The 24269-nt window shown below is 41.6% G+C and overlaps 1 protein-coding gene across 1 annotated transcript in view; it reads right to left on the bottom strand.

The window, feature by feature from the left end:
- ZNF569 (zinc finger protein 569) overlaps positions 1-10560 on the bottom strand; it is a 77928-nt gene extending 67368 nt beyond the window's left edge. Inside the window, exons 1-2 of the mRNA XM_049902173.1 lie at positions 10203-10560; positions 8901-9062 (exon numbers count right to left, since the gene is read on the bottom strand). The gene's annotated coding sequence lies outside the window, so the exon portion shown is untranslated. The remainder of the gene's footprint in view (positions 1-8900; positions 9063-10202) is intronic.
- Positions 10561-24269: the final 13709 nt, after the last annotated feature.

A 24269-nucleotide genomic window follows, 5' to 3' on the forward strand; every position in this document is an offset into this window, starting at 1 on the left:
AGCTCTACTTTGAAACACATGGGGTCACCTTAAGTTGGAGATAACTCAACAGCAACTGGGATGATTTCTATATACTAGCTGCAAACAATCCAAAAAGGAAATTAAGAAAATAATTCCACTTATAATAGCATCAAAAAGAAAAAAATCCTTAAGAATAAATTTACCAAGGAAGTGTAAGACTTCTGCACTGAAAACTACTAAACACTGCTGAGAGAAATTAAAGATCTAAGTAAGAGGAAAGACATTTCACGTTCACAGACTGGAAGACTTAACGTTATAAAGACGGCAATATTCTCCAAGGCAATTTACAGATTTAGTGCAATCTTTTTTTTTTTTTTCTTATCAAAATCCCAGTGGCCTTTTTCAGAGAAATGAAAGAGCTGATCCTAAAATTTATAGGGAATTTCAAGGGACCCAAATAGGCAAGACAATATTAAAAGACAATAAAGTTGGAGGACTCACACTTCTTGACTTCAAAACTTGCTACAAAGCCACATTTATCAAAACAGTGTGGTACATACAGACCAGTGGAATAGAACTGTGAGTCCAGAAACAAACCCATACCTCTATGTCGACTGATTTTCAACAAGGGTGCCAAGATCATACAACAGGGAAAGAACAGTCTCTTTAACAAATTGTGCTGGGATAACTGTACATATACATGCAAAAGAATGAAGTTGGATCCTTACCTCATACCACATATAAGAATTAATTCAAAATGCATCAAATACCTAAATTTAAGAGCTAAAATTATAAAACTCTTAAAAGAAAACACAGGGTAAATCTGAATTTGGCAATGATTTCTTATATTTTAGCAAGTGATGACACCAAAATAATAAGCAACAAAAGAAAAAATAAATTTGACTCCATCGAAATCAAGAACTTTTTACCTTCAAAGGACATCATCAAGAAAGTGAAAAGAGAACCTACAGAATGGGAAAGAATGTCTGCAAATCATATGTCTGATAAGGGTCTAGCATCCAGAATATATTTAAAAAAAAAAAAAAAAACTCCAACTGAACAGCAAAAAGACAAAAACACAATTTTTAAAATGAGCAAAGAGCTTGAATAAACACTTCTCTAAGAAGATGTAAAAATGGCCGATAAGCACATGAAAAGATGTTCCACGTGATTAGACATTAGGGAAATGTAAATCTAATTCATATCCAGTAGGTTGGCCATAATACAAAACAAAACACAGAAAATAACAAGTATTGGTGAGGCTATAGAAATACCAGAATCTTCATGCTTTGGTGGTAAGAATGTAAAATGATGTAACCTTGTGAGAAAGTTTGGCAGATCCTCAAAAATTAAACACAGAATTAACATATGACCCAACAATTCCATTCCTAGGTATATACTCAAAAAAAATGAAAACAAGTATGCAAACAAAAACTTCTACACAAATGTTCAGAACAGTATATTTCATAGCAGCCAGGAAGTGGAAACAACCCCAATGTCTGTCAGCAGATGAACGGATAAACAAAATGTGGTACATCCATAAAATGGAACCTTACTCAGCCATCAAAGGAATGACGTACCAATACAAGCTACAACGTGGATAAGCCTTGAAAACACTATACTAAGTTAATGAAGCTAGACACAAATGGTAGCCTACTGTATAAAACCATTTATATGAAACATCCAGAATAAGTAAGCCCACAGACAGAAAGGAGATGATCATTTGCTAGAGGCTGTAGGAGTTACTCCCCAGAGATATAAAGTTAGCTTTGGGTGTGATGAAAATGTCTTGGGACTAGACAGAGGACATTGTTGCACAACACTGAGTGCACGAAAAGCCACTGAACTGTATGGTTTAACATGGTTAATGATTACTTTCATGTTATGTGAATTTTAGCCCAAGTAAATAAATTATGAAGAAGGCAAATGACCAAATACATTCAAATACAAAAGCAAAGGGATGAAAAAAGATATACCATGCTAACACTCATCAAAAGGAAGTGGAGAAGCTATAGTGACTTCAGACAAAGCTGACTTCAGGAGGAAGAAGATTATCATGGATAAAGGAAGGCATTACATAACGATAAAGGCACCAATTTTCCAAGGGGTACAACAACGCTACAGGTATGTGTATCTAACAACCAATCATCAAAACACATGAGGCAAAAACTGATAGAACTAAAGTTACATAGACAAATCCATTATTAAGCATATGAAAAGATGCTCAGCATCATTTTACTTAATTAATTGAAACAACAATGAGATACTACCAAACCAAAACCAATCCCATCTCTGTTGAGTCAATTCTGACTCATTGCGACCCTATTGGACAGAGTAGAGCTGCCCCATTAAGTTTCCAAGATGCGACTGGGGGAGTCAAACTGCTGCCCTTTTGGTTAGCAGCCGAAGCTCTTAACCACTGTGCAACCAGGGTTTGCAACAAAATACTACTACATGCCAATTAGAATCCAAATTAGATCCAAAAAACTGACGAACCAACTCCTGGCAAGCATACAGAGCAACTGGAAGTCTCATTCATTGCTAGTGTAAATCGGTGCCGGGGTAAATCACTGCTGCGGTAAATCATTTTTTGTGTACGTCATTGTCGGGGTAAATCACTGCTGGGGTAAATCATTTTTTGTGTACGTCATTGTCGCGGTAAATCACTGCTGGGGTAAATCATTTTTTGTGTACATCATTGTCAGTGTAAATCACTGCCGGGGTAAATCACTGTTCGTGTAAATCACTGCCGGGGTAAATCACTGTTCGTGTAAATCACTGCCGGGGTAAATCACTGTTCGTGTAAATCACTGCCGGGGTAAGTCACTGTTCGTGTAAATCACTGCTGGGGTAAATCACTGCTGGTGTGAATGCTAAATGGAACAGCCACTCTAGACGACAATCTGGCAGCTTCTTACAAAGCTTAGGATACAATCTAGCAACCTCATTCCTAGGGATTTACCCAACTAATTGGAAAACTAATGTCCACAGAAAACCCTGCACATGTGTGCTTCTAGCAGCTTTATTCATGTTGGCCAAAAAGTCAAAGCAGCAGTGACGGGTTAAACCAACGGCAGTGTGTTCCTAAGATGGAATACTATCCAGTGACAAAACAGAACGAGCTACCAGGCCGTGCAAAAGCACGGACGAATCCTAAACGCACGTTGCTGAGAAGCCAGTCTGAAAAGGCTGCATACTTTATGACTCCATTTACACGACATCTTACAAAAGGCAAAACCGTAGAGATGGTAAACAGATCAGTAGATGCCAGGAGGCTGGGGACAGGGGAAGGTTGAATAAGTGAAGCACAATTTTTAAGGACACTGAAGCCATTCTGTATCATAGTGCAAAGCTGGCTACATAGTATGCATTTCTCAAAAACCATGGAATTTTACTGTTCAAAGAATGGGCCTTAATGCCTGCAAACTTTTTTAAAAAACCATTTAGATCAGGAGATCCCAGAATGAAATGCAGACTGTCACACACACAAAAATCTAACTGTATTACAAATGTATGAAATAATCTCTCTGAACCGCACAGGTGTGGGTGGCGGAAGGCGCTAACCTAAGTAACTTTGGAAATGAGTGGAGACTCAGCCTACAAGTAAAAGGAGCTGTACGTATGTAAACACCATACTCTAGTCAGTGAAACTGTTTCTCACACGGGTACGGGTTAACAATTCGGAACCACTGCACAGGTATGGCAGAACTAAACAATGAGGTAGGTGGATGAAGGGTGGTCGGAGCCAGGTTTCTCATCATTGGAGTAGGACGGTAGAGATAACAAAGCGGGGAGGCTAGAATTAACCATGTGGGACTGGATTAGAGTTAGAGACATTAGCATAAACTCATGTTTGGTTTAACACAGAAATGTTGTTAGGTGCTGTCGAGTCAGCTCCAACTCACAGCAACCCTATGGATAACGAAACAAAATGTTGCCCAGTCCTTACGATAGTCGGTATGTTTGAGCCCACTTCTGCAGCCACTGTGTCAATCCATCTCATTGAGAGCGTTCCTTTTTTTTTCGCTAACCCTCTACCACGCATGATGTCCTTCTCCAGGCATAGGTCCCTCCTGATAACACGTCCAATGTGGTGGTGGTGTTAGGTGCTGTCAAGTCAGTTCCAACTCATAGCGACCCTCTGTACAACAGACAAAACACTGCCTGGTCCTGTGGCATCCTCACAATGTCCAAAGTAAGTGAGACAAAGCCTCGCCATCCTCACTTCAAGGCGGATACACACAGAAGTATCTACAGGTATGTGAATATACACTGGTTAGTGTATACACATGTATTTCCTTGCTCTGTCAGCCGAGAAGGCCTAAAAATAATGACACCCCCGTAGCAGTGACCACACCCAGAGCCCAGATCTGGTTTCTAATATCATTCTCCAAAGAAACTAACCATGGTTCTTTAGAGAAATGGGTAATTCTAGGACTGGGACAGGAATATACAAGATGAGACTGGAGCATCTGGTAGTGCCAGAAAGTAAAGAAGTGCTCAAAAACAAAACAAAACAAAAAAACTACAATGATGGGCGTATGTCAAAGGGACACAGGAGCTAACTGAAAGAGCTCCCAATGACCAAAGCCGGAACAATTTAAGGAGCAAAATAATGCAGTATTTAATTATAACCAAAGGTATAAAACAAACATTCTTGACTCCATACTGATACAGGAGCCCTAGTGGCACAGTAGTTAAGAGCTACAGCTGCTAACCAAAAGGCTGGCATTTCGAATCCACCATGAACTCCTTGGAAACCCTATAGGGCAGTCTACTCTGTCCTACGGGGTCGCTATGAGTCAGAATTAAGTTGATGGCAACGGGTTTGGCTTTTTTTTTAAATATATATACTGATATAAATGCATAATTAAATAAGTAAAGGAGAAGAGACAAGTCTCCTGTGCAGCAGAATTCCTAATAATTTAGTAGACACTCTGCCCTCAAGGAGGTATGCATAACTCCCTACCCCTTAAGCTTGGACTGTTCACACTGACTTCCTTCCAAAGAGCACAGTAATGGAAAGAGAGGGGTAAAAGAGTAATTTCACAGAAGAGAAATCTGACAAATGCTCTCTCAGTCAAATGAACACGGTTGACATCGGCAGTGATAAGTCACGTTGACACCATGTGCCTTTGATATGACTGATGAGAATGGCACTTTACCTCTGGGTCTTCCTCCCAAAAACATATCATCTCAGTACAATCATGAGAAAATCATCAGACGAACCCCAATCGAGGGACATTCTACAAAATATCTTACCAGTACTCCTCCAAGCTGTTCAGGTCATCAAAAAACAAGGAAGGTCTGAGAAACTCACAGCCAAGAGGAGCCTAAGGAGGCCTGACAACTAAATGCAAAGTGCTGTCCTGGATGGGGTCCTGAGACAACAGCTGCGAACTGGTTTGTTTCAGTTTGACCCCCTGCTGAGAATTTGCATTTCCATCGAAGATATACAGAATCAGAATCTACATTTTAACAAGATTCCAGGTGATTTTGGAACTTGTTAAAATGTAGATTCTGATTGTATGTATCTGGGGTAAAAAAAGTATCTGGGGTAGAAATGGAAATTTTCAGCGGGGGTTGAACTGAAACAAAGTGGCTTGAAGCCTTGTCTGAAACAGAAAAAGGATATAAGGTAAAAACTGAGAAAATCTGAATAAACTATGGATTTTAGTTAATAACTACATATCGATATTGGTTCATCAGTTGTGACAAATGTACCATGTAATGTAAAACGTTAACAACAGAAGAAACCACATGTAGGTACATGAAAACTCCGCTCCATCCTTGCAACTTAAAAACTATTCTAAAATAAAAAGGTTATTTCAAAAATCTATTAATATTATTCATGACATGAAGAAACTAATAAAATACTATAAACTCAATGGACATAGAAAAGTCATTTGTAAGACGCAATACATTCCGGGGGGAAAAGACCCAGAGTAAAACAGGAATAGAAGGGAACTTCTGTAATCTAAGCCTAAGAGGCAAGTTACACGCCATGTGAACTGGATAAAAACAAAACCGCTTTTTGTTTTAACTAACAACAATTACTGGGAGAAAACAGAGGGAGAATCTATATTGGAAGAACAAGGAAAAGAAAAAAAGCTGAAGAAACATTTCACGATTTAAGGGAAGAATAAATAGAATATATTTTCCAAGTTAATACAATTCCCACTGCGGAATTCTATCAAGCATAGGGGTGAAAAGTTATACTGCTAATCCTTAAAGATATCCTAAGTAAAACAAGAATAAAGCCTGTATTTCTCTATTCTGATACGGAGGAACTCAGAGGAGGAAGTCTACGTCTTGGGATATAAAGCAGGACAAATAAAATTTAGATTTACTGGAACTAGTTTCATCTTTATTATTTAGCAAATATGGTGAAATGAGTTGCCTTTATATGGCCTTTTGTTTTGGTTCTTTGGAAAAACAGCTCGAGACTTTTTTTTCCCCATAAACTCTGAGGAGATATCTTTGCCCTCCCCACCCCACCCCATTTTCTACTCCAGAGGGTCTGTTACTTACTTTAGTCCAGGTTGATTGACATTTCCTGGGCAAGCTGTAAACAACTAGACACACTGACACTTTTTGTCTAGCCCTGGGCTGCAGTCTGCCCTGTGACTGGTCTATTTTATACACCTTGTGGGGACTGATTAGTTTATTATGAAAATTGAGGGATTTGCAGTCCACTGAGCAGTTCGTTACTTCACAGTCCTGCTGGGAGGGCCATGCATTAAAATTGACAAGGAGTTTGCTTATATAAGCAGCCAACCTCACAGAGGTTTTAGAGAAGCAAGAAAAGAGAAGAAGCTGAGAAACAGAAGGCAAGGAACCTCCTAGAACAGCTGTAAAATGGGTCAAGGGCTAACACTGAAGGTGGCGACCCATGTGGAAGGGGCCCTGTGGCAGAGTTGGTGGGACAGGCCTGGAAGAGGCTCTGCAGCAGGGTCTGAAGTGACAGCACAAAGCTGTTGCTGGGAAAGCAGGTAAGAGAGCTGAGCAAGCTGCTTCACTGGCTATCAGCTGGGCCAGTTAGCAGTGGAGACGCCGAAAGCAGAGAGGCTTGCACCGCTGCGAGGAAGCATGCCCAACAGAGGAGGGCTTGCCTGCCAGCACAGCCTAGAAGGGCCTGAGAGAGCTGTCTGGGTGGAAGCTGTCCTGCACTGAAGGAAGGGATGAGCTCTCCACCTCAAAGAAGCCTTGCGGACCTTGCCTGTGTGCTCCCTGAGCCTGATCCCAAGTTGTAGCCTGTTACCTGCAAGTTGATCCAGATCCTGAGTTGTAACATATTAACCTCCTTAATAAGTCACATAACCATGAGTGTGTCTGCAAGTTCTGTGTGGCCACTGCAATGTATTATCAAACCCAGCAGAGAAGCAGAGTGCTGTGGGGGGCCGGGGGAAGGGATGGAACGGCTGTGTTAGGATACTGAAAAACTGGAGAGCAAAGGTGTATCAGACCTCTCCCTCCTAAGAACTAGCTTTTTCTGGTCCTGGTTCTAATCGTCCCTTGGGAATTCAGATAATTCCTTATGTTAGAACCCAGAAAAACAAAGCTTTTTGGTTGGATTTCCTTTCCTTTTTAGCTTAAAGTAAGGCTTTTCACAGCACAAAAATCAAGCCAGATCCAAGGCAACAGCGTCCTCTCTGCTTTCACTTTGATCATACCTGGGAAAAAGGAGACTAGTATAATACGTATGCCACATTTATCTTCAGGAAAGAAAATCTGCCCTTTCAACTTAACACACTTACCAGAAATCCCATAGCAAACATCACACTAAGTGTTCAGCTATTAAAAACATTCCTTTAATGTCAGCCATAGGACAAAGGTATCAGCTATGACCCCTTCTACTGGCACTTGTGGCTGATGTAATGAGATAATAAGAAGGAAAAAAAAAACTATATATATTTATATATATATGGATATACAATTAACATTATTCATGGACACTGTGATTGTCTTTTTAAAAAAATCCAAGACAAAGTCTAAAGAATGAAGCCAGTATGAGCTGAACAAGGTTGGTAAATACAAGATTAATGTGGAAAAGCCAAATGCACTATTATTCACTTAATATAACCAAATAGAAAATATAACCTTTAAAACATACTGTTCACAAAAACTGAGATACTAGGAATAATCCAATCAGAAGCTGTGTAACAGCTAAATCAAGAAAATTTATCCAATTTACCAAAGTTCATAGAAGCGGCCCTAAATAGATACCATGCACAGACAGAAAAAGTCGATAATGGTAAAGACGGCAATTTCCCCAATGTTATCCTTAATTACAATCAAAACTGACAAAAAGCTTTTAATTCAACTTGTCAAGCTGATCCTCATATTCATTTAAGATGAAAGAGCTGAAAAAAGTGAGATGGAAAAAGAACATAGATATTATTGTACCATTTTTTCAAGAGGGGTGGTGTGAATACACATGGCCGCGCACACACACACATCTTTTCCCTATGTTACTGCAATAGCTTCCTAATTGATTTCTCTGTTCTGGCCCTTGCCTGCCCCTCCCCAACCCCTACTCCCTTTCCCCTAGTTCATTCTCATTAGGGCAGCCAAGGTGATCCTCTTAAATTTTAAGCAGCTAGTAATATCACTCCCATGCTCAGAACTCCCCAAGAGCTTCCCATCTCATTCAGAAAAAAAAAAAATCAGAGTAAATGCCAAAACCATGATTGTAGCCCGTAAGGCCCAACCTGATCTGGGCTCCCCCCATACCTTACCTGTCTTATCTCCTGACTCTCCCCTTATTAGTGTATCTAGCACCTTTACTTCCTTCATATCTCTACGATTACCATTTCAGGATGCCTTCCCTGGCTCCCTCATCTAAAATTCCAGCTCCCATCCCCAGTTCTACACATGCTTCTGATTTCCTTTTTCTCCCTAGTATTTTCCACTATTTAATGTATATTTTACTTACTTACCTTGTTTATTACATGGCCCACAACACTGTAGGTACCATGGTAACAGGGGGTATGTCTCGTTTGTTCACTGGTATGTCCCAAGCACCTCGAATTGTGTCCATCACACAGACAGCATTCAATAAATCGTAAACGGATGAATATGTCCTTAATACATGAATAACTCTGGAAAATAGAACAGTACTTTAGAAAAGTGGGAAAATTATACCAACAAATAATTCATAAAAGACACATAAAAATGTTGACTTTGGCAGTTACCAACAAGTCCAAATTAAAATAAAGAAACTATTATTTTACAGCTATGAGGTTAACAAAGACTAATATTTGATATCCAATCTTATCAAGAGTATATGGATACAGGCAGTCTTATACTATGCCAATAAAGCTATAGAGCAACGAAAGCTTACAAAATAGTTGGGCAGATTCAGGGAGCTGTTTATCTTAAAGAGCACACATTGTGACCTATCAGTTCTATTTCTAGGAGCCTGCACCCCTCCGAAATCACGAAGTATATTATAACGTGTCAAATTGTCTGTTGACAAATACATTGTTCACAGTAATGGCAAGTAGTTGAAAAGAACCAAATTAACCAACAACGGAGTAAACTCTTTAAAACGAATTACATGAACAACTTTAAAACGATGCCCAGGACTGTGACTGCTTAAGCGGAAAGACACTAATCCTGAATTGTTAAGTGAGAAAGGCAGGCTGAGAGCTGCAATTTTTAAAGCCAGTATGTGTGTATTCACAGGAGAGGGGAGGCGAGACGGGAAGACAAGAATTGACAGTGGTCGCGTGGCTGTGGCATCGTGAACGACCTTTGTTTTCTCGGAGCTCTTCTGCATTCTGCGATCTTGAGCAGAGTGAGGGGCAAGGGAGCATCCACTGCTTTAGCAACGTACACAAAGCAACGGAGCTAATCCCCCCCAAAACCAGATAAAGTTTTAAACAAATGAAGTCTTGGCGCTGCCGACGCCTCACACAAACACGTAGCAGCGATCGTACCCGCAGCCGCAGCACCGGTACAAAGCCTCCCACACGCGCACTCTGCCCGCCGGCCGCGGAGCTTCCAGTGCACGCACGACCCCGCCGTCACGTCCGCACGCGCCCGCGTCCACGGGCAAACGTGACGGCAAAGGCGCGTCCACCGTCCCCCGGGCGCCGCGTCCCCGGCCGGCTCCGTCACACACACACGTCGGCGGCTAGAGCCCCGCTCGCCGCCCTCCCGGCTCCCGCCGCCTACGACGCGCCGCAGCCGCAGGCCCCCGCCCGCCGCCCACGGAGCCCCGGCGCCCGAGAACTCACCACCGAGCCCGCGGCCACCGGGCCGACTCGCACCCCAACGCCGCCCGAGAGCGCGGCCGCCGGCTGAGGTGGGGGCGCCACGGCCGCCGGCGCTCGAGGAGAGCGGCGCCTCGGTCCGTTAGACGCGGGACGGCTTCCCAGAGGGCCCCGCGGTCGGCGGGGGGCCTGAGGGTGCGCGCGGGGGCCGCGCTGAGGCGCTGCGGGACGCGGGTCCGCGGGGCAGCCTCGCTCGAGCCGCGCGCTCACTGCCCGGGAGTACAGCTGCGTGCTGAGGGGAGCCTGAACAGGCCGCTGCTCTCCTGCCCGGACTACATTTCCCAGAGGCCTTCCCGGTCCCAGGCTGTCGCCAGCAAACGGGCGCGTCCTCCTCGTGGCCGCCGGGGCTGGGATGCCTGGTCTGTGGAGAAAGCACCGCCTAGTCGGTTTACTTCGTCTGGGCCCGGCCCCGCCCAGGACGGCATAAAGCCGGTGACCAAGCCAAGCCAAACCAAACCAAACCCGTTGCCCACGAGTTGATTCCGATTCATAGCGACCCTATAGAACGGAGTAGAACTGCCCCATAGGGTTTCCAAAGAGCGGCTGGTGGATTCGAATTGCAGACCTTTTGGTTAGCAGACGAGCTCTTCACCACTACTCCAGCAGGGTGTTGTTACTGTTGTTGTTCTTAGGTGCCATGGAGTTGGTTCCGACTCATAGCGACACTATTCACAACAGAACGAAACACTGTCCGGTCCTGGGCCATCTTCACAATCCTTGTTGTGCTTGAGACCATTGTGGTAGGCACTGTGTCAATCAATCCCCTTGAAGGTCTTCATCTTTTCCATTGACCCTCTACCAAACATGATGTCCTCCAGGGACTGATTCCTCCTGTCCAAAATATGTGATGCTTAGTCTCGCCATGCTTGCTTCTAAGGAGCACTCTGGTCGCGCTTCTACCAAGACAGATTTGTTCGTTGTTTTGGCAGTCCTTGGTATATTCAGAGAAACCCTGGTGGTGTAGTGGTTAAGTGCTACAGCTGCTAACTGAAGGGTCGGCAGTTCAAATCCGCCAGGCACTCCTTGGAAACTCTATGGGGCAGTTCTACTCTGTCCTATAGGGTCCCTCTGAGTCGGAATCGACGCGACGGCACTGGGTTTGGGTTTTGGTTGATATATTCAGTATTCTACGCCAACGCAATTCAAAGGTGTCAGTTCTTTGGTCTTCTTATTCATTGGCCAGCTTTCGCATGCATATAACTGTCAAATCAACATTTAATCCTATTGGGGATCGTTTGTATGTGACTCTTGGCTTTCCTCTAACTGATTTCATGATTCTCTCCTTATCTTTAATTTTTGAGACTCTAACTATGATCTGTCTTGGTGTAGATGTCTTTGAGTTTATCCTGCTTGGGGTTCTTTGAGTTTCTTGCATTCATAGATTCATGTCATTTGTGAGATGGGGAAAATTTTCTGTCATTATGCCTTAAATAGTCTTTCTGTTCCTTTCTCTCCCTCATCTTCTTCTGGAATTCCCATGATGTTTATATTAGGTCTCCTGCTGATGTTCCTTAATTCCCCTGAACTGTGCTCAGCCTTCTTGAGCCTCTGTTCTTGTTACTAATATTCACAGAGATAATAACCTTTGGCCTTTGCTTACTGTTTCCTCTCTCTCTCTATGATAGCTCCCTTTCCTTTCCTGGCTTAATTAGGATTTGAAAGTTCCAGGTCTTGGTTTTTAACTTTCAATCTCTCCCAAACACACGGGAGAACACAAAGTGGTCAGTCTGTCCACCAGCGGCACCACCCCTTAGGCGAGGTATCATGTACTAGTTAATCTGTCTAGCAGGGGGCACAGTTGCCTCTCTCTGGGTATTACTTAAGTGTCTGTAATTTTAACTATCTTATCCTTTAATTTGCTGTTTCTTTCTTCTGCCTGATTAAATATGCTGGAAAGTCTTCTATGATGTTTCTCATCTCAGTTATTGTTCCTTTCGGTTGTAATATCCCTTTTTTAGATCCTCATTTTGTTCTTGCATTAATTTCCTTACTTCTTTTAGGTCTTTATTTTCCTTAGTTCTTTAACTATGTTTCATGTTGTTGTATTCTATTCTTTTTTTTTTTTTTCACTGTTTGGTTATCCCTAGACACACTTTCTCTCCCTTTGACATGTTCATTTGAGTGGGACATTGTTTCTCTGTTCTTTGCGTGACTTGTGAATTTTTGTTGGGGCATTGGAAGTTTTGAGGTTGTTTCTCAGTTTTCGCCAGTATTTGATGTTTTTGACCACACTAGTTTCTCCAAGAAACTTAGGCAGGCACAGCCTTCGACCTTTGCATACTGTTTCCTCTCCCTCTCTGTGATAGCGCCTTCTCCCTTCCTAGTTTAATTAGGATTCAAAAGTTCCAGATCTTGGTTTTCAACTTTCAATCACTCCCAAACACACCAGAGAACGTTCTGTAGTCAGTCTATCCACCAATGGGCACCTCCACTCAGGCAAGATATCATCTACTAATGGATCCTCGCAGCAGGGGGTGCAGTTCTCTCTTTCTGGTTATTACTCCCTTCCCTTTTCTGTTTCTGGAATCGTGTTTTTAGTTGGAAAACCCTCACCCAGCTAGCCCCCTTTGGGACTGGGTGTTGCTTTCCAGTTTTGCCTGAGACTTCCTTCCTTGCTTTGTGGTGACTGCTTATATCTGAGCTGACATTCAGAGGAAGCACAGGAAGACTTTTCTCCATTTCAGGAGGAGGAGGGGCTCACGTTTCCCCGAAAGACCTCTAACAGATTTGCCTTTTTGGTTTCATAGCCTCAGTGCCCCTGTGGTGGTTGGGGGAGTAGTCTTCACCTAGGTGACCCAACTTCTGACTTCACTGTAGGGAACCTTCTTTAGGAGTTTGTATCAGCCCAGCAGCCAGCAGTTACCAGTTGGGGAAGGGGGGGTCACACTCCAAACAGACCACCAGGGAGGTCTGCCTTTTTGATATCAGAGCCCACCTCATACTATGTTGACTGTGGACGTAGCCTCCACTCAAGATGCCTGCTTCCTAGCGCACAGCAGACTCAGTCAACAGTCCCCTGACTGTAAGGGGAGTAGATGCAAACCGATCCTCAGAAAGGTCTGTCCTATTGTATTCAGAGGGCTGGGCTATGGGGTGTGCTGCAGGGGCCACCTGAAGCAATTTGGAACAATCTGGCAACCAACAATTACAGGTGGGGTAGGGGGTATTACGCTCTGTTAAGATCCCCATGGAGGTCTGCCTGGTAGGTTGTTGGCTGTGAGTGCAGGCTCCACTCAAAACTCCTGCTTCCTAACACACAGCAGCCTCAGTCAGCAGTCCTCAGCACCAACTGGAAGTGGGAGCAGACAAACCCTAACTGACCCCTGCGGAGGTTTGTCCTGTTGGTTTCAGAGGTCAGAGCTATGGGGTGTGCAGGGAGGCAGATAGAGTGCTGACTAAGGGAGCAAACTCCACTGCACAGGCCTCCTGTAGCAATTCTCAGCAGGCTTGTAGGTGACAGTGTCCTGGTTGGGGGGGATGCTGTCATGCTTCAAACAGACCTCCAGGAATGCCTGCCTTGTTGCTACCACAGCCCTCATTGTAGTATGTTGGCTGTGGGTGTACCCTCCGCTAAAGATATCTACCTCTTAGCACACAGCAGCCTAAGTCAGCAGTCTTCAGCACTGACAGAAAGTGGGAGCAGACAAACCTGAACTGACTCCCTGAAAAGTCTGTCCTGTTGATTTCAGAGGCCTAAGCTATGATGTGTACTGGGAGGCAGGTAGAGTATTGACTGTGAGAGCAGACTCAACTGCATGGGCCTTCTGTAACAATAGTAGGCTCACAACTGACAATGTCCAGGTGGGAGAGGTGCTCACACACTCCAAATGGATCCTCAGGGAGGCCTGCCTGCCTTCATTTTAGGGCAAAGCTTGGGGTCCTGTGTCTTTGTGCATGCATGGGCTGGGGTGGTTAGGGAAGCAGGCTTTTTCTGGGGCCACTACCCCAGTTTACAGCAGCCAGTGGCCCACTTGGCAAGGGCAGTGGAGAAGCGATTTATCTACCATATGCAACTCACTGATTCTTGCCTGTCTGCAGTTCCCCACTGCTTTTCTCTGCTCCCTGATTCAGAGTCCCTCAAAGCCGAGCACTGTTCCCTTGTTTTATTTCTTGTTGTATATGTGGGGGAGGTTCAGAACAATGGCCTATTTGTGCTGCCATCTTTTCAGAATCCAACATCATTCTTTTTTAAGGTTAGTAGTGTTCCTTCTTATGGTATACCATAATTTATGTACCTCAATAGGATTGATGGTTTAGGTTTCCTTTAAATTTTTTTCTATTATAAGTCACGCTTTGAGGAACTTCCCTGTACACTAATGTTTCAGCGTATGCTTCATTATTTCCCTAGCCTAGCTTCTAGAATTGGACCTGCTAAGGCAAACATGAGAAATTTAATAAGATTCTCAGGGCTTTGTGTAGCTATTTTTGATGGTTCCCAATGATAAAGTAGAAACATTTCCTATTCTGAAGTTTTTTGTAACCTAATAAGTAAAAGCATATGTACATATAGATATAGATATGATAGATGTAGGTAGGTAGGTAGATATTACCAAAGTAGAGTGTGATAATGGTATCCTGGGAAATACAAGTGACATACGTCGGAATTCAGAAAACGAAGGCATCATTTTTATTGCAGGAACCACTGACATGTCAAGTCACATTTTTTTTTTTTTCAAAGCAACAGCAACTCAGTGAAGGCGAGTGAATTTTGTGAAGAACCAACAACAGAACTCTTTTCCTCACAGATTTTAGTATAATATTATATCTAAAGTAAGTAGGAACTAACTTGACAGCACCTAACAAAAACAAGAACAATGAATACATGTGCCTGCATACGCATAACTATACTTATAGATACTTCTCTCTGTGCACACGTATGTATAAACCTATACCTGCCCACATAGGTATATGTCTACACATATGCATATATGACCATACACTTGTTTTTTGGTCATTGTTGGTGTTGCTAAATTAAATATGTCAAATTCTTTAGTGTTGTGTTGTTAATGTTAGGTGCCGTCGAGTCGGTTCTGACTCATAGTGACCCTGTGCAAAACAGAACAAAACACTGCCTGGTCCTGTGTCATCCTTACGATTCATTGTTATGCTTGAGCTCACTGTTGCAGCCACTGTTTCAGTCCACCTCGTTGAGAGTCTTCCTCTTTTCCGCTGACCCTGTACTTTGCCAAGCATGATGTCCTTCTCCAGGGACTGATCCCTCCTGACAACATGACCAAAGTATGTGAGACATAGTCTCACCTGCCGTCCTTGCTTCTAAGGAGCATTCTGGTTGTACTTCTTCCAAGACAGATTTGTGTGTTCTTTCGACAGTCCATGGTATATTCAGTGTTTCTCGCCAACACCATAATTCAAAGGCATCAATTCTTATTCAGTCTTCCTTATTCATTGTCCAGCTTTCACATGTATATGATGCGATTGAAAATAGCTTGGCTTGGGTCAGGTGCACTCTAGTCCTCAAGGTGACATCTTTGCTTTTCAACACTTTAAAGAGGTCCTTTGCAGCAGATTTACCCAATGCAATGCATCATTTGATTTCTTGACTGCTGCTGCTTCCATGGGTGCTGATTATGGATCCAAGTAAAATGAAATCCTGGACAACTTCAGTCTTTTCTCCATTTATCATGATGTTGCTCATTGGTCCAGTTGTGAGGATTTTTGTTTTCTTTATGCTGAGGCGCAATCCTTATTGAAGGCTGTGGTCTTTGATCTTCATTAGTAAGTGCTTGAAGTCCTTTTCATTTTCAGCAAGCAAGGTTGTGTCATCTGCATAACACAAATGACATCCTTAACTTTTGTTAAGCTGTGTTCACTACACCCACATTTGGTGCTACTTTTCCCTTCACCAAAAGTGACAAGTATCTGTGATATAGTGATTTCTCTCTCCTCCCAACCCTCCCTGGTAACCATCAATGAACATTGGTCTCTATATATCCATTTTTGTCTTCTTATAAAAGTGAATTATACAATATTTGTCCTTATGTGATTGACTTATTCCACTTAGCATTACATCCTCCAAGTCCATCCATATTATAATATGTCCTGTGGACTCATCATTGTTCTTTACGGTTGCGTAGTAGTCTACTGTATGTATGTACCACATTTTGCTTTTCAGTACTTTAAAGAGGTCTTTTGCAGCAGATTTGTCGAATGCAATGTGTTTTTTGATTCCTTGACTGCTGCTTCCATGGGTGTTGATTGTGGATCAAGTAAAATGAAATCCTTGACAACTTCAATCTTTTCTCCATTGATCATGATGTTGCTTATTGGTCCAGTTGTGAGGAATTTTGTATTCTTTATGTTGAAGTGTAATCAATATTGAAGGCTGTAGTATTTTATCTTCATCAGCAAGTGCTTCAAGTCTTCTTCACTCTCAGCAAGCAAGGTTATGTCATCTGTATATCTCAGGTTGTTGATGAGTTTTCCTCCAATCCTGATGCCCTGTTCTTCTTCATATACTCCAGCTTCTTGGATTATTTGTTCAGCATACAGATTCAATAAGTATGGTGAAAGGATACAACCCTGACACACCTTTACTGATTTTAAACCACACAATATCCACTTGTACTGTTTGAATGATCACTTCTTGGTCTATGTACAGGTTCCACAGGAGCACAAATAAATGTTCTGGAATCCCATTCTTCGCAATGTTATCCATAATTTGTTATGATCCACATAGTCAAATGCCTTTGCATAGTCAATGAAATACAGGTAAACATCTTTCTGGTATTCTCTGCTTTCATCCAGGATCCATCTGACATCAGCAGATGGAATCCAGCCTGAATTTCTGGCAGTTCCCTGTCGATATACTGCTGTAGCCACTTTTGGATGGTCTACAGCAAAATTTTGCTTGTGTGTGATACTAATGATATTGTTCAATTACTTCTGCATTTGGTTGGATCACCTTTCTTGGAAATAGGCATAAATATGGGTCTCTTCCAGTCAGTTGGCTAGGAAACCGTCTTCAATATTTCTTGGCATAGATGAGTGAGCACTTCTAGCGCTGCAGCCATTTGTTGAAACATCTCAGTTGATAGTCCATCAATTTCTGGAGGCTTGTTTTTCGCCAATGCCTTCAGTGCAGCTTGGACTTCTTCCTTAGTACCATCGGTTCCTGATCATATGCTACCTCTTGAAACAGTTGAACTTCGACTAATTCTTTTTGGTATAATGACTCTGTGTATTCCTTCCATCTTCTTTTGTGCTTCCTGTGTCATTTAGTGTTTTCCCCATAGAACCCTTCCCTATTGCAAGTCGAGGCTTGAATTTTTTCTTCAGTTCTTTCACCTTGAGAAAAAGCAAGCGTGTTCTTCTCTTTTGGTTTCTATCTGCAGGTCTTTGCACATGTAGTTATAATACTTTACTTTGTCTTCTCGAGACGCCCTTTGAAATCTTCTGTTCAACTCTTTTACTTCATCATTTCTTCATTTTGTTTTAGCTGCTCAACGTTCAAGAGCAAGTTTCAGATTCTGTTCTGACATCATCTTGGTCTTTTCTTTCTTTCCTGTCTTTTCGATGACCTCTTGCCTTCTTCATGTACGATGTCCTTGATGTCATACCACAACTCATCTGGTCTTCGGTCACTAGTGTTCAATGTGTCAAATCTATTCTTGAGAGGGTCTCTAAATTCAGGTGGGATATACTCAAGGTCGTATTTTGGCTCTCGTGGACTTACTTTGATTTTCTTCAGTTTTAGCTTGAACTTGCATATGAGCAATCGATGGTCTGTTCCACAGTCAGCCCCTGGCCTTGTTCTGACTGATGATATTGAGTTTTTCCATCATCTCTGTCCACGGATGTAGTCGATGTGATTCTTGTGTGTTCTGTCTGGCAAGGTCCATGTGTATAGTTACCGTTTATGTTGGTAAAAAAGGGTATTTGCAATGAAGAACTTGTTGATCTTGAAAAATTCTATCATTCGATCTCTGGCATTGTTTTTATAACCAAGGACATATTTTCCCACTACCAGCCCCTTTTCTTTGTTTCCAACTTTCGCATTTCAATCACCAATAATTATCAGTGCATTCTGATTGCGTGTTTGATCAGCTTCAGGCTGCAGAAGCTGACAAAAATCTTCAATTTCTTCATCTTTGGCCTTCGTGGTTGGTGTGTAAATTTGAATAATAGTCGTGTTAACTGGTCTTCCTTGTAGGCATGTGGATATTATCCTATCACTGACAGCATTGTATTTTAGGATAGATCTTGAAATGTTCTTTTTGACGATGAATGCAACACCATTCCTCTTCAAGTTGTCATTCCCAGCATAGTAGACTATATGATTGTCTGATTCAAAATGGCCAATACCAGTCCATTTCATTTCAGCTCACTAATGCCTAGGATATAGATGTTTTTGCGTTCCATTTCATTTTTGATAATTTCCAATTTTCCTAGATTCATACTTCATACATTCCAGGTTCTGATGATTAATGGATGTTTGCAGCTGTTTATTCCTATTTTGAGTCTTGCCATATCAGCAAATGAAGGTCTGGAAAGCTTTACTCCATGCATGTCATCAAGGCCAACTCTACTTTGAGGAGGCAGCTCTTCCCTAGTCAACTTTTGAGTGCCTTCCAACCTGGGGGAGAGTCATTTTCCTGCACTATATCAGACAATGTTCCGCTGCTATTCATAAGGTTTTCACTGGTTAATGCTTTTCAGAAGTAGACTGCTGGTTCCTTCTTCCTAATCTGTCTTAGTCTGGAAGCTCAGCTGAAACCTGTCCTCCATGGGTGACCCTGTGGGTATCTGAATACCGGTGGTATAGCTTCCAGCATCACAGCTATGTGCAAGCCCCCACAGTACGACAAACTGACAGACACGTGGGGGATTTTTCCATAGAATCCTTCAATATTGCAACTTGAGCTTGAATGTTTTCTTCAGTTTTTTTCAGCTTGAGAAATGCCTAGAGTGTTCTTCCCTTTTGGTTCCACAGTCAGCCCCTGGCCTTGTTCTGACTGAGGATATTGAACTTTTCCATCGTCTCTTTCCACAGATGCAGTCAATTTGATTCTTGTGTATTCCATCTGGCGAGGTACATGTGTCTGGTTGCCATTTATGTTGTTGAAAAAGGTACTTACGATGAAGAAGTCATTGGTCTTGCAAAATTCTATCATGCGGTCTCTGGCATCATTTCTATCACCAGGGCTATATTTTCCAACTACTGATCCTTCTTTGTTTCCAGCTTTCACATTCCAAACACCAGTATTTATCAATGAATTCTGATTGCATGTTTGATCAATTTCAGACTGCAGAAGCTGGTAAAAATCTTCAATTTCTTCATCTTTGGCCTTCGTGGTTGGTGTGTAAATTTGAATAATAGTCGTATTAACTGGCTTTCCTTGTAGGTGTGTGGATATTATCCTATCACCGACAGCATTGTACTTCAGGATAGATCTTGAAATGTTCTTTTTGAGGATGAATGCAACACCATTCCTCTTCAAGTTTTCATTCCAGGCATAGTATACCATGTTTTCTGATTCAAAATGGCTAATACCAGTCCATTTCAGCTCACGAATGCTTAGGATATTGATGTTTATGTGTTCCATTTCAGTTCTGACGATTTCCAGTTTTCCTAGGTTCATACTTCATACATTCCGTGTTCTGTTTATTAATGGCTGTTTGTAACTGTTTCTTCTCATTTTGAGTCGTGCCACATTAGGAAGTGAAGGTCCCAAAAGCTTGACTCCATCCACGTCATCAAGGTTTACTCTACTTTGAGGAGGTATCTCTTCCCCAGTCATATTTTGAGTGCCTTCCAACCTGAGGGGCTCATCTCCTGGCACTATATCAGACAGTGTTCCACTGCTATTCATAAGGTTTTCACTTGCTAGTTTTTTTCAGATGTAGACTGCCAGGTCCTTCTTCATAGTCTGTCTTAGTCTGAAAGCTCAGCTGAAATCTGTCCGCCATGAGTAACCCTGCTGATATTTCAATACTGGTGGCATAGCGTCCAGCATCAAAGCAACAAACTGACAGTACAACAAACTGAGATGTGTGGGGGAAGTTTGTGATAAGCAACAGAAAATTAATATACCATATAAGTACCATTTGCTTCTGGACTGTCTGTCCTGTTTCAGTGGCTAGTTAATCTGTATTTTCACCAGTACTGCACAATCTTAATTATTATTTGTTTATAATCAGTCTTATCTGGTAGTGTAAGTCCTCTGGCTTTGTTATTTATTCTTCAGAATTACCTTGATCATTCCTGGCCCTATACAATTCTGTCGTTACATTGAATCTATAGTTTATTTGAGAATACTTGATCTTTTTACAATAATGAGTCTTCCAATTCATGAACACAATATAGTCCTCCACTTATTATTACTGATTTCTCTTAATACTACTCTGTGGTTTTTAATGTGTAGGTATTGCATATGTTTTATCAGATATACCCTAGATATTTGACATTTTTTCTATTTTTTAGTAGTATAATTTACAAGTTTTATGTGAATTTTTTTCTAATAATCATAAAAGAATGTTGGATTTTGTCAAGTGCTTTTTCTTCATCTGTCAAAATGATTGTCATATTTCCATATTTTTTTTTCTGTTTGTGAAATGAGTTAAGTTGATTGATTTTCAAATATTATATCACACTTCCATACCTCGAACCAATCATACTTGATCATGATGTATTACTGATACAAGTCTGTGGTCCTGAGGTAAAATTAACCCTTTTGTGAACAGAGGCTCTAAAAAAATTCCAAAGGAAACAAGATAAAGCATAGGCCAGACATGAGGAAACCAGTATCTCAACCTGAGGCTTAATTTTAAAAGATAAGCAACAAGATTTCCCTTAATGCTTTCTCTTAAGACTGTTTTTTAGGCAAACCAACTAAAAGCAGAATCCTGCACAGGCTCAGAAACGATTTGGTTGGCCACTGGATGTCCCCATCCCATAATGAGTCCTGCCTAAACCCAAATGAGTCCTGCCTAGGAACCAAGAAACTAGTGTCAGGGAACTAAAAATCACAAGATTTATGTCCTCTATAGTACTCTGACCTATTTCAGGAGTGAGAGGTCCACTAGCCAGTTCCTGCCAAAAGCTGGATCCACCCCCTTTTATGAATATGCATGCTATTTCCCAGAAATCCAAAGAATATGTATGACCTCCCCTTTTCCACATAATAAAACCTACAGCAGTCCCTTTGTTCAGGGAGACAGTGCTTTGAGAGTAATCTCCCTGTGTCCTATTCCCTGCAAGTATTAAACTATGCCTGCTTTAAATCCACTTGAATCTTAGTTATTCTTAACGAGAGTACAAGCAACGGACTCATTGTGCTCAGTAACGTTACCCTTTGTATCTATCACTGGGTTCATCTTGCTAATATTTTTTTTAAGGATCTTTGTGTTCACGAGTCAGAATGGTCCCATATATATCTGTTTGTACCATCCTTCCCAGGTTTTGAATTCAAGATTATGGTGGTCTTATAAAATGGGTTCATAATGTCAAAGAGAAAAATTAATAACAGACATCTTACTTTGATTTTAAGATTTTTTTACCCACGAAAACAAATATTCACTGTAAAGAAATTCCTGACCAAAATTAATTCTGCCAGTGACTTTTTTTTTACCCAAAGTGGCTAATCTTTTATTTACTGTTCAAAGCCAGACTTACTAAATTTGAATTTCAAAAAGTGTGGCTGAGGCAGTGGAGGGCCAGAGACTACCTTGTTATCAGTTGATCTCAAAAAAGGGGGAGGGCAGTGTTCAATCAATTGTGTTATGATTGATGACCTTTTTATGGTTGATCTTCTATTCCTCTCCCTCCTCCTCCCTTTCTAAGCTTCATTGTAACTAACAATCTTTAAATCATTTGGTTTTCCTGGAATCAAAATGGTCTCCCTATATGCATATATAATAACTGCCCCGAGTAAACCTTATGTTTCAATATCTTTGTGTTTTATTTTAACAGTGTTTTCTATTCTTTGAAAGAATTTATGCACATTGCCTTATTGCTTCCTCACTGGTTTGTTGTAGTTTACGTTTAAACCCTGCTGATCGTCAGCATTTCTTTGTCAAGAGTTTTTTTTTTTTAATAACAGATTCAATTACTCCATTCTATATCAGATTTTTCAGATATTATATTCTTCTATAGGTTTTGTAAGTTGTATTTTTCCAGGAATTTGTACATTTTATTCAATTTGTCAAATTTATTGATGTAAACTTCATAATTTCCTCTTAGCATCTTTAAAAACTTTTTTTATTGTGCTTTAAGTGACAGTTTACAAATCGAGTCAGTCTCTCATACAAAAATTTATATACACCTTCCTATGTACTCCTGGTTGCTCTCCCCGCAATGAGACAGCACACTCCCTCTCTCCACCCCATATTCCCAATGTCCATTCAGCCAGCTTCTGACCCCCTCTGCCTTCTCATCTCCCCTCCAGACAGGAGCTGCCCACATAGTCTCATGTGTCTACTTGTTCCAAGAAGCTCGCTCCTCACCAGTATCATTTTTTTTTCTATGACCTGTATTGTTTTAGATTTTATATTTAGTTCTTTGATCCATTTTGAGTTAGTTTTTGTGCATGGTGTGAGGTAACGGGTCTTGTTTCATTTTTTTTGCAGATGGATATCCAGTTATGCCAGACCTTTTGTTAAAGAGACCGTCCCATTTAACAGACTTTGGGCCTTTGTCAAATGTCAGCTGTTCATATGTGGATGGATTTATCTCTAGATTCTCAATTCTGTTCCATTGGTTTATGTATCTGTTGTTGTACCAGTACCAGGCTGCTTAAACTACTGTGACAGTATAATATGTGGGAAAATCAAGCATTGTGAGGCCTCCCATTTTGTTTTTTTTCAGTAATGCTTTACTTATCCGGGGCCTCTTTCCCTTCCATATGAAGTTGGTGATTTGTTTCTCCATCTCATTAAAGAATGTCATTGGAATTTGGATCAGCATTGCATCATATCTACAGATTTTCCAGAGATAAATCCATGCGCACTGGTTAAAAGCTCGGCTGCTAAGTAAAAGCCACTCCTTAGAAACCCTATGGGGCAGTTCTACTCTGTCCTGTAGGGTTGCTATGAGTCCGAATCGACTTGACTGCAATGGGTTTGGTTTTCGGTTATGTTATAAACCCTATACTACGTTATCAGTATTCTTATGTAACAGTAATTTTTTAAATAATAAAAACAATTTTGTATGTTTACCTTGTAGTTACCATTTCTGGTGCTCTTCATCCTTTGTGCAGATTCAGATTCCCATCTGTTATCCAGTTCCAAATATATTAAGCTTCTTGAACTTGCCTTTCAGCTTACTAATATTCTAGTCAGCATTTTTTAAGTCTTTTTCTCTGTGTCTACCCCAGCACCTGAAACAACATGTGGTTCACAGCAGGTGCTGACTAATTGGATCCCACACCGGGCAGAATGTCACAAACTCACATCCATTAGTCTAGTCTTTACAGTCACATTTATGGTGAAGCACTCCGAGTCCACTCTCCACCAGTCAGTTTCTTTTTTTTTTTCCCTAGCATAGTCTCTCAGGTAACGTCACCAAATGTACTCATTTTGTACCACATTCACACGTGGTCACAGACAGGAGGCACTCTTACCACCAACACACAAGGGTTTACACTTTGACACTCAGAGAAACACACACAACGACAGAATCAAAGGGTTACGCGCGCAGTCGCAAAATCGCACTCGAGTGACAGAATCTTCTTGTGGGGAGAGATACAATAAACAAAATAGAAAATGAAATATAAGCAGTATGTACCCTAAGGCGGTAAAAGCCATGAAGAAATCAGGCCAGTTAAGGAGGCATGGGGTGCCAGGTGACAGGTGCGATCAGGGAAGGCCTCTTTGAAGATGTGCCGTTTGTATCTGAACGTAGCGCCGAAGGGAATCTTGAAGATTCCTGGCAGAAAAGCCATTTTAAAAAGAGGGGACGCATTCACAGCCAGCATTACGAATCGTGAACACTCCAACGAGAAGCTCCCTCCGTCCTACTCGCCCCCCCCATCTCCAAGGTAACCGTCCCGGGGCGGGACTGGCCGACGCGTCCTG

The sequence above is a fragment of the Elephas maximus genome, chromosome 11, assembly GCF_024166365.1.
Source record: "Elephas maximus indicus isolate mEleMax1 chromosome 11, mEleMax1 primary haplotype, whole genome shotgun sequence".
Lineage (NCBI taxonomy): Eukaryota > Metazoa > Chordata > Mammalia > Proboscidea > Elephantidae > Elephas > Elephas maximus.